The sequence below is a fragment of the Mytilus galloprovincialis genome, chromosome 1, assembly GCF_965363235.1.
Source record: "Mytilus galloprovincialis chromosome 1, xbMytGall1.hap1.1, whole genome shotgun sequence".
In the NCBI taxonomy this organism is placed as follows: Eukaryota; Metazoa; Mollusca; class Bivalvia; order Mytilida; family Mytilidae; genus Mytilus; species Mytilus galloprovincialis.
In genome coordinates this window covers 36,971,103-36,981,914 of record NC_134838.1, presented here as the reverse complement: position 1 = coordinate 36,981,914, position 10,812 = coordinate 36,971,103, and positions in this window count along the sequence as shown.

Below are 10,812 nucleotides of genomic sequence, written 5' to 3'. Positions count from 1 at the left end.
TTATAATCTCTTCCCAATCTGTACAAATAGGAAAAATCTCAGATTTCAAAAAATAACTAACATTAAAAATATGCACAAATATGTACAAATACGACGAAACTCATCTCTAACTTAATATAAAGTCTACCATTTAAGATTGGCACAAAAGTACAATAGAATAAAAATAACTCATATCTAATCTAATGACTATCATCTTAAACCAGTTCAATATGAGCAAATACAATAAAAACTCATATTTGGTGTATTAATTAAAATCATCACGAGTTGTACGAATAAAACAAAACACGTTTTCCATTTAATTAAACAGCTGCTACGATAATCGGTGTGAAAATGTATATCCTACAACTAATATAAAAGTCATGATGAGAAAGGTAAATATGAAATATTAACTTAATTACTGAAGATGAGATAAGATGATTAAACAGTACAATTTCTCCTTCACAAAATTTGTGTACTTTTCAGCAATTAATAAAATGTATACGTATTACAGCTAGGGTTTATGTATTCCTTTGGGCACCAAATGTGCCCCTTTATTTTCAGACATGATCCTGTATTGTAATGATTCACAGTTTATAACTCAGTAACAACCCATCTTTATTCCACTCAGTTAAGGTTCATGTGAACCTAAAGGCTAAAATGGTTTTGTCTACACCTCAAAATTTGCTCTGGATACAGACAAACCTGTGGATCTTTAATTTTTCTAAGGCATAGCATGCTCCAGATTAATAAATTTCAAACGCATTTGATGTTTTAGAAAACTTTTGTCGGTCCTATAGACGATGTTAAAATAAACAAAGTTGGGAGAGAGGTTTGGAATTTTCCCCATAGTTTATAAGTAAGCTATGTTGATTGACCTGGAAAATAGAGGTACAATAGATATTTAACAACAAATATGTGATTTTAACTCTGTCACTGAGTGGACCAAATCAAATGAAACTCAAGTATTCTGAAGGGACCAACAAAAGTGCACAGCTCAATATAGTTAATAAAATTGAGAATGGAAATGGGGAATGTGCCAAAGATACAACAACCCGACCATTGAAAAAAACAACAGCAGAAGGTCACCAACAGGTCTTCAATGTAGCGAGAAATTCCCGCACCCAGAGGCGTCCTTCAGCTGGCCCCTAAACAAATATATACTAGTTCAGTGATAATGAACGCCATACTAATTTCCAAATTGTACACAAGAAACTAAAATTAAAATAATACAAGACTAACAAAGGCCAGAGGCTCCTGACTTGGGACAGGCGCAAAATGCGGCGGGGTTAAACATGTTTGTGAGATCTCAACCCTCCCCTATACCTCTAGCCAATGTAGAAAAGTAAACGCATAACAATACGCAGATTAAAATTCAGTCCAAGAGAAGTCTGAGTCTGATGTCAGAAGATGTAACCAAAGAAAATAAACAAAATGACAATAATACATAAATAACAACAGACTACTAGCAGTTAACTGACATGCCAGCTCCAGACTTCAATTAAACTGACTGAAAGATTATGATTTCATCATATGAACATCAGGCACAATCCTTCCCGTTAGGGGTTTAGTATCATACCATCATAACATATATGAGAAGAACATAACCCGTGTCATGCCAACAACTGGTTTTTGAAAAAAAAAAAACTAAACTTCATTTTATAAAAAAAATGCATTTGAATTTATTGATCTCGATCATCCAACATAATTATTAAAACTGTTCTAGCTGCACAGGTTTGTCCGGAGCACCTGAGATCATCCCTAGTTTTGGTGGAGTTCGTGCTGTTTATTCTTTAGTTTTCGATGTTGTGTCATGTGTACTATTGTTTGTCTGTTTGTTTTTTTTTTCATTTTTAGCCATGGCGTTGTCAGTTTATTTTCGATTTATGAGTTTGACTGTCCCTTTGGTAAATTTCGTCCCTCTTTTGTCACTTAAGCTTTTTTTCCAACTTCAGATACTTTATTTCACTATTATAGTTGTTAACAAAGCCTCTTAATGTTACAACAATGGCACTAAGGTTCTGCCCTGTATGGTTAATTACCAATAAAACCAGGGGATTTCATTGGCAAAATTTTTATAATTCTACATAGTATTGCGTGTTAGTTACAATTTACAGAGTAATAGCTGTCTACAACATGTGTGCATTACTTTACTTAACAATGAAAAGAAAACGGAACTTTGACCGTTTTTTGTTAAGCTTTTAGTTTGAGATTAATCGAAAGTGAAAGAGCATGGTTTCTGATCGGATCAAGAGGTCAGTATAATCGAAATATGATTGTTTTTTAGATAGTATCTTAGCATTCAAATACACTGAACATTGAATAATATACTATATCTGATATTCAAACAAAAAAAATAAAGAGCAATTTTGTTTAGAAATATTGTTTTTTCTTTTTATATTGATTAATGAATTTTTTGTGATTCTCAAAAATCTAGGTCAATCAAATATAAACAAGACAGACAGAGAATCAAATTTCTAAAATTTTTCTTTGAAAATTTTCTCAAAAAGGAATTTTCCGGATGATATAAAATTTGTTTATCAATTTCGTTTTTTAGGACTGACATCATATTCACATATTTGGTTCTCTTTTCTGATAAATAAAAGCATTTATAAATCACAAAGCAAACAATTGTTATAATATGATTAAGTACATAATATTCCACATCTTCAATTTTGTACCCTATTACAAGATTTTTCAGACAAAAAACATGTTGACCAATATTAAAATACATAAATATTTGGTGTAGTAATTTCCAATAATTTTTTACCCATGTGCATTCAAAGAAAAAATGATTATAGCTATCAGATTTGAAACATAGTTCACAGTTTTCACTGTGAACTACCTTCCAGCGATATAGATTATGGTTAATAGCTAAAATATTATACAGTAGTTTCCATTTAAACATTTTTAATTCATTATCTTTTAAAAAATGAAAGGTAAAAGATAGATTTTTCTTAATGAAATATTTAACATTTTCGCCAGATAGTTGGTTTTTTCATGAGAAAAACCTACTGGGAGCTCTTTATTTGATCTGATTATAATATTATAAATTTCTTTAAACTTAATTTTGTCTAGATTGTAATACAATCCATTACAAAACATTTCAATGTCTTGTGTTATGTTGATTTTAGTATGTTTTGATATGTTGCTCTTTAATTTTTGGATCCAACTTTTGGGTATAGCTTTTCGAAGAGAAAATAATTCAGCGATCCAATTTTGTTTCTTTTTAAGTTTATCTAATATTTTATGAGAAATTTCTCCTTTATCATCAAATACATCATTAACAAAAATTATGTTTTCCTTTACCCAATGACTATAATATAAACTTTTGCCACATGTTTTTATATATTGGTTTCCCCATAAAACTTGCTTTCTTATATCCCTATAATTATCAGGTACTTTTGTCTTCCCTCCTCCATTTTTAATCCAACATTTCAAAATTTCAAAGTAAAATGTAGGTAAGTTTTTAAGGTTTTCTAGTGACTTGTGAGAATTAAGATTCATTTTGAATATTAAATTATTTTCTCCAAACTCTCTAAAATAAAAAGTAGGATGATTTTCCAGTTAGCGCAAGTTTCATCAGTTAATCTTTTAACCCAGTTTATTTTAATAGCATCAATGTATGCATCAATATCTGTCATTTTTAATCCCCCTTCAATATAATCTTTTCTTAACACTGAGCGTTTAACTTTCTCGCTACCACCCTCCCATAAAAAATCAAATACGATTTTTTTAAATTGAGTTATAATTTCACTGCTTAGATTTACCAATGAAGCAACGTATGTTATATTGGGAATAACTAGTGTTTTAATTATAGTTATTTTTCCTATCATAGTCAGTTTTCTTTTCTTCCAATCATTTAGTATCCTTTCTGATTTTTCAAACTGTCCATCTATATTTAGTGTTTCACATTCTTTTTTGTTAAGGCCAAAATAAATGCCAAGACTTTTCACCTTATCTTTCCAATTGATGCTTTCAAATTTGTCTTTACAGTGTTTTAGTTTGCCTAACCATATACCTTCTGTTTTGTTTCTATTGAGTTTAAGTCCCGAAAAAGATCCAAAAGTTTCTATCAAATTAAGTGCATGTTTTATTTCATTTTTAGATCTTAAAAAGAGAGTTGTATCATCTGCTAGCTGTGAGATTTTTAGGGTATGAGTTTTTTTATCTATTTTTATTTGTATCCCTTTCAGATCATTATTATCCCTCATTCTACAAGCCAGTATTTCAACAGATAAAACAAACAATAACGCGCTTAAAGGGCATCCTTGTCGAATTCCCCGTTGAATCCCGAAGGTTTCAGAAATCCACCCGTTATTTAAAATACATCCTTTTATATCATAATAAAGTGTTTTGACCCACTTTTGAAAAGACTTGTTAAATCCAAATGTTTTTAATGATTTCAGCATAAAGTCCCATTCGAGTGAATCGAACGCTTTAGAAAAGTCAATAAATAATATAGCTCCATCAATATTAAAGTTTTCAACATAATCAATAATATCTTGAATTTGGCGTACGTTGAATCCTATATATCGATTTTTAACGTAACCATTTTGATCCCTATGTATAATTAGGGGTAAGATTTTTTTAGTCTTTGTGCTAAGGTATGTGTAATAAGTTTTACATCAGTATTCAACAAAGTAATTGGACGGTAATTATCTAAGGACAAAGGGTCATTTTTTTTTTTAAAATCAAAGATATTATCCCTATCTTTTGGGTCTCAGATAAAGTTTCATTATCATAACATGTGTTAGAAACATTCAATACAATATGCTTTAAATTTGGCCAAAATTGTCGATAAAACTCAACTGTTAAGCCATCTTTTCCTGGAGTCTTGTTTAGTTTCATATTATAAATAGAAGATGTTAGCTCTTCTAAGGTTAATTTACCATCCACTTGTTTGCTTTCACAAGGATTTAAAGAATGATCGATGGGGGTATTTTCTATGTATGTCTTTAAAATTTCAGTTTCGGGACATGTACTTTTGTACAGAGATTTATAATACTCTTTACTTACATCTAAAATTTCACTTTGATCAACAGTAACCTCACCGGTTTTTGTCATTAATTTATTAATAGATTAACAGTCACTTAAGCAATAAGGTCCAAATGAACAAAATCAACGACATTTGCAGTTATCTTGAAGATATTTTTTCGTTGAATAATAAAATTAGTGTACATATACGGCCGAAATTATGCCCAAGGAACTTATAAGGAAAAATAAATAGCAATAGTTATCAAAAGTACCAGGATTATAATTTTATACGCCAGACGCGCGTTTCGTCTACATAAGACTCATCAGTGACGCTCAGATCAAAATAGTTCAAAAAGCCAAATAAATACAAAGTTGAAGAGCATTGAGGACCCAAAATAACTGTCCTTTCCTAGATTTGAATATTTCGGTTTCTTACGGGAAATCAATACAAAAAAAGTAAAATCCCAGAAACACTGAACATTCAAAACAAAACAAACGATAAAACACATCAAACGAATGGACACATGCATAGTCTAATTTGGTAGGTCATATTATTGAAAAAAGGAACGGGGTCGCGTCCGTAAAATGTACGTGGTAATGATTTCAACTTCACAAAATGGAACTCTTGGTCTAAAAATGTTAAAGGTCACGATCGATAAGACGAAATCATCTCTTTAGTCGTAAAGATTTAATTTAACCAACCCTCATCGTCAATTTCTAGACACGAGTCTGTATCAAATGGCAAAATCAAAAGCTCAAACGCATCAAGAGAATTTAGGTTGCATTTCTGTAAATATTGACAATGCAATTTCCCATAGGAAATCCTTTTACGGCTAAAACTGTACCACTTTTACTATGAAGTTTTGAAAAAAATCTTATCCTAGAATTGAAAGTTCATATGTACCACAATTTTTTTAAAGGTCAAAATATAGGGCTGTGCGGCATATTTTCAACGTTTATATGCCCTGGACTTCTCGGAGTTTAAACAATCACTAATTTTCTTAACTACCCCTACCTCGAATGAAAGGTGACCACAGATTTCAATGTAAACAATATGTACATGTTTATTTACTAGTAACATTCCCAAGTTATGTCTCTGTGAGATGGAACACAGAGAGCATAACTGGGAACCAGTATGTAAACAAAATTAATTTTCTATGAATATTCAAGATCTCCCCAAAAGAGGCGTGTTTTGAGAAACAGCTGTATTTACAAAGTGCAACCTAATTTTTTAGAACTGTGTCATATTTCTGACTTGGTACAGGCATTTCCTTATAAAGAAGATGGTGAATTGAACCTGGTTTTATAGCGCTAAACCTTTCACGTGTATGATAGTTGCATTAAAATGCATTATATTTACAACGATGCATGAACAAAACAGCCATAACAGGTAAATAGTGAAAATAGTGGTAAAGCAGTCACCACTGTGTCACAATCACAAAACAAACAATAAAGCACAAAAAGCATCTATGAATTTAAAATTCACGACCAAAGATATGTTTTTTGGTTTTTTGATTTTAATTTTACATTTTTTTTTATAGTAATGTTTCATTTCTTGTGTGTATCTGTTACAGAAATTTTAGAATTTTTGGCATTTTGTAAAGACTATTTATAAATGCTTACTTGTGCTAGGCTGATATGAAATGACTAAAAATACCTAGTAGTCATTTAGTAAAATAACTGAAATTTACAAATTGACTGTTCAATTTCAGGTAATTTTGAAGTAAAGGGATGTAATCGAGATACATTTGACCAAAGTGTATTCCTCAAAATCGAGGTAGGGTTGTTTGTTAGACTATTGTGGGCTCTTTTAAGTGAAACTACGTATGACATTGTGCTCATTAACCATTTAAGATAATTATTTGAAATTTATGATTGTTTTTTCATGATGACTGAAACACTTGTTTCACCGGTTATTGTTTTTACAACAGAACAAAATTTAAAAACGAATATCTAGAACATCTAGATTCAAAACAGAAGTGCGTCATCTGAAGCAGAGAAAAAGAAGTATGTATTTGATAGGCTGGTTGTTGTTTGTTTGTGTTCAGTACAGACAATAATCCAAATCATACATATTCGGGACGAAATTAAATTAAAAACAAATCAAAAATACAAGTCCTGCAATGGATTGACAGGATAAAGTACAGGGATATCGATTTGCCGCTAGAAATTTTGATAGGGACAGAAATATTGCCTTCAAACAGGACACTGAAGTAAGGCCAACGAGTTCTTAAAGAGGTACTAGCTACAAGAAATGAAAAAAAATCTAAAATATGAATTTTTTGGATGTCCAATCATTAATGAAAGTGAAAGAGTAAAAGAAAAGTTCGATTTTAGCAGTCAGTATGGTTAAATTTTGTCAAAATAAGTTAAGAAACATTAACGATGAATTATTCAGTGAATAATTCGACCTCAATGAATCTGTACTCATATGAACCTTAATTTAACCCCTTAGCTAGAGATGGATAACGTATAAACTGTTACTAAAATGAACAGAATGTCAACATTGAAAGTGAAACAAAGGTAATTCATGTTGATTGACTGATTCGAGCAACAAAACAAAATCATTCTTATACAGATTAAAACGATTAACAAATATTTTAATCTATACTAAGAAATTAAAGAGACCTACAAATTTCACGAGTTCTCATTCTATTCATCTATTTATCTGTGTTTATATCGTTTATATGACCATCGGAGGTCAACTGAATAGTTAATTAAATGTCCTCTAGACTAAAATAGACACAAAACGAAGTTATATGTTTTCGAGTGCATGCCCTGTGAATTATTTATTTCAGACTTTTTATAATTTGGATAAACGTTTTACATGGTTGAAAATCAAATATGAGAATTTAAGTCAAATCGGTGAACTTTACATGGAGAGAGTATGCACGAGACATCATATTTAATGTCCTCTTTCAGAGATAATTCTAATTTATATATTTTGCGCAACTCGTTCGGTTATGTCCGTTTCATTAGTGATGTAATAGATTTTATTTAATCTTATCTATTGATCTCTGTTAAACTATTGGGTCGGGTATTTCGTTACCACAATTTCCTTTAATCCGTTTTACTGACTTCTTTTATATAAACAATGATTTGGTTTGGAATATTGAAAGTTTGGCTTTCCCGTAGATTCATATAAAAACGGAATATCGAATCGTAATTTAACGGTAATGTTAGTTATCATTCTAAAGCAGCTCAAAGTGAACAAGTAAAGACCAAAATGTGTATGTAATCTAAAGATTATTTTTTAAAAGAAGCAAGACATTAACAAAAACACAAAAACTCATATTTAATGCAAAGACTGTTGTTGAAAAAACAGCTATATGTATAGCAACACTAAAAAAAAGAGAAAAAACTGTTTTTAAAAAATGGGGCGAAAGATACCAGAGGGACATTCAAACTACTCATATGTCGAAAATAAACTGACATCGACATGGCTAGAAAAGAAAAAAGACAAACAAATAAATAAACAATAGTCATTAAACCCTAACATAGAAACTAAAGACTGAGCAAAACAGTGGGGCGGGGTGGATGATCTCAGGTGTATCAGAAGGGTAAGGAGATCCTGCTCTACATGTGGAACCATTCGTGTTTCTCGTGTAAGTAGAAACTCGGCAAAAAGTCTAACTCGGTAGATCACATTAAGGAAAAGGGGTGGGATTGAAACTACGTCATTAGAAACATAGCCTTAAGAGCTTTATCATCTGTGAAACGGTTTATTCCGTAACTAACTAACTCGTGAAGGCGTCATTAAAGCTTACGAATGGGTGGCTTTAACGTCACCATTTGGAACTCTTGGTTCAATAGCTTCCTAGTGAGCAGCAACTCTTTATCAAAAAAATTATGATAGGAAATGCGAGCCCTGGAATATCACATCAACTGGAAGATATACTCCGTATGCAGGCACTGCTGCAGTGTTGCTTCATAGAAATGGAGAGTTCACGATTGGGAAAGTTTTTGTCGTATCTATTGTTTTCAATCGACCCTCATCTCATTGTCAATTGCAAGATGACAGTGAAGATATGAGGCAGACTTAACTGTATTGATGTACCCTTTATCTCAAGTTCAATGGGATAGATTCGTTCAACATTGTCAAAAAAATGTGTATTACTTAGTGAAAGAACATCATTTATATAGCGGAATGTAAAGTTGACAATTGCTTTAATAGGGACTTTCCGTTTAGAATTTCTACGGAATTTATTATTTCCGTTATTCAATTTTAAAAAAAGGCTACTACTAACTTCGTTTCCTTCTTCCGAGAAGTTCCTGTATGAAGTCAGCATCATTTTCATAAGAAACTAGTCGGCAGGAGGGGCACAGTTTGTTTTCATGGGAATGCAGGTTGTTCGTCGGAAAACACGTCCTCCAAACTTAACAAATGTGTTGTTAATCAAGAAATCGAGCATCTCGATAATGTTAGTTTAAAAACAAATGTTGTTTGAGTAAAAGTGATTTTCTACAAAGTATCATTTTTCCCTCCCTAAGGCAAGATATTAATATCTACGTTTGTCATACTTTTTTTATGAAACAAAGCAGTAGAATATTGTATGTTCTCTTAAAGATCTTGTGATTTTTTTAGTATCCATATCTAATTCATGCCACCTATAAAATCGGTATTTTCACAATAGCTTTGAAGCCCGACATTGATTGTTGATAACCTGGATGTTAATAGCTTAGAAAGAGGTTTCGTGGATCACTTTAAAGACCCAGCAATATATCGTTGTATGTAAGGACACTTATGTACGTAGTTTAGGTATCCAATACAGTGATTGACGATCCTGTTTTGCATCATTGGTCGAAATTCTAAAGGAACATACAACAAATCTACAATTATCCAGGATTTCCTCTTGAATAAGTGTGTAGGTGTATATGATGAGTTTCAAAGAAAATTGGCAATGCTAAAATGTGTAAATAAAGTTCCCTTAATTATGTCAACCAAACCGAAACTCAAATTCCAAATGCAACTTATCATAATAACACTTCAAAGCAAAGTCTACTTTAATGATAAGAATATTAAATAAAAGTGACAGTAGTATACCGAAATTCATACAGTAGTCGTGCAAAAGTCAGACGTCAATTTAGCGAAAACAAATCTGGGTTACTAACTAAAACAGAGGAAATTCGAAACACATTAACTATAAGAAGAAATCAACGGAATAATAGAAATATTTAACTGCCACAAAAACAGACGCCAACATACATAGAAACAGACTATTTGATAAAAACTGCCATTTTTCTAGACTTGGTACAAGACATTTTGAGAAAGAGTGACGGGTTGAACCTGATTGTATGGCTAGCAAAACCTCCCGTTTACACGACAATCTTAAAAATACCTATAAAATAAACACTACGTAACAGGAATACAGTTCATATAAATGAATGAACACTCATGACAAAGAAATACATAAAGAAATAGAACAAATAAACTCATCATAGATACCAGGATTAAAATTTTATATTTACGAAAGACGTGCGTTTCGTGTACTAAAAGACTCATCAGTGACAAACCACAGAATATCAACAGACACCTTCTACATAAAGTACACCACAATAGAATTTAAAACAGTTATATTTTGTTCAAGCGTTCGACGTAAAACTTCCGAATAACAAAACATCGTTAACAAGAACAAAACTCATAGAATGTGATCTGTATCTCAAATTTATACAATCATGAGCAAGAGAAAGGGTCGTTTTCAGCAAAGAATCAATAGAGTATATATAGACAATTGTAATTTTGAATATTTTTTTCCTTGATTTTAATGATTATTTATTTATAACCACTGGGTCGATGACGCTGTTGGTGGACGTTTCTTTCGAAGATAGCCCAGTAGTCAGCTTTTCTGTGTTGACAAA